The following is a 1061-nucleotide window of genomic DNA, read 5'->3' on the forward strand; positions in this document are numbered from 1 at the left end:
CTTCAATTCTATTCCATTGGTCTACTTGTCTATTGCTATACCAGTACCATGCAGTTATTAGACTTGATTTTAACAATAAAAATAGTTGCACTGCATATATGTATATGAAAGATATGTATTTATTTAGTTTGAAGTCTGAGAGGCCATAGAAACTAGTACTATAGTCTACAGCATCTAATTGCAGATACCATGCCAATTATCAGAGTTCAAGGAGAGATAGAAGTGGAGAAAAAGTGTCAAAATCTGGTAAAAATGAAACTTAGATAAGGAGAAAGAATAGCCAATAGAGATATAGTCCTAGATTATACCTCATGAATCCCCAGTTCCTCACATGCCATGTATGCAATTAAGCTGGAAATATGAAAACCTGATGACGTTAAACATGTCACAACTACATGAAATAATGTTTACATGTCTATCATATGGCTTCATGGTGCTACTATAACAACAATTTTTTTTTTTTTGGGTCAGAATGTAATTTCTCAAAGCAAGCATCAGACTTATATTACAGAAGAAAACAAGGAAGTTAAGTGATACATTAAGGTTATCCAAGGTACACTGATGTTACCCGATGCAAAATGACCCTTTACACAAAACAGAGAAATGCATACATAAAAGCTGACAGGATCCAGCCATGGATTACAACTGGGATAAAAATCAGTGTTGACAACTGGGATATAAAGCAGACCCACCTAAGGACAGCTTATTTTTAGAAGACAGGGNAAAGGGCTTTATGCCCTTGCCATTGGTACAATTCTAGTCTATTGTATAATCCACCATCTCCCTAGGATATTTAAATTCCTGCACATGGAAGTGGCTCAGCTGTTANTCTAAGTTTACTTTGCAGAACTAGCCCTGAGATTTCTAGCTCTTTTCCAGTAAATTGAAATGCCTGATTTCTTTCTCTACCTACACTGGAGGCATTTCGGCTGAATGAGTAGCATTCTTAATACATCCAAAGCCCAAGATTGGCTCAATGATTTCCTAAGATATTGGAACACTTGTGGAGGCCAATCTAACATAGCTATATGTCAAATCATTCCTTGAGGGCGCTTATAATA

This window comes from Mus caroli, chromosome 9, assembly GCF_900094665.2.
Source record: "Mus caroli chromosome 9, CAROLI_EIJ_v1.1, whole genome shotgun sequence".
Taxonomy (NCBI): domain Eukaryota; kingdom Metazoa; phylum Chordata; class Mammalia; order Rodentia; family Muridae; genus Mus; species Mus caroli.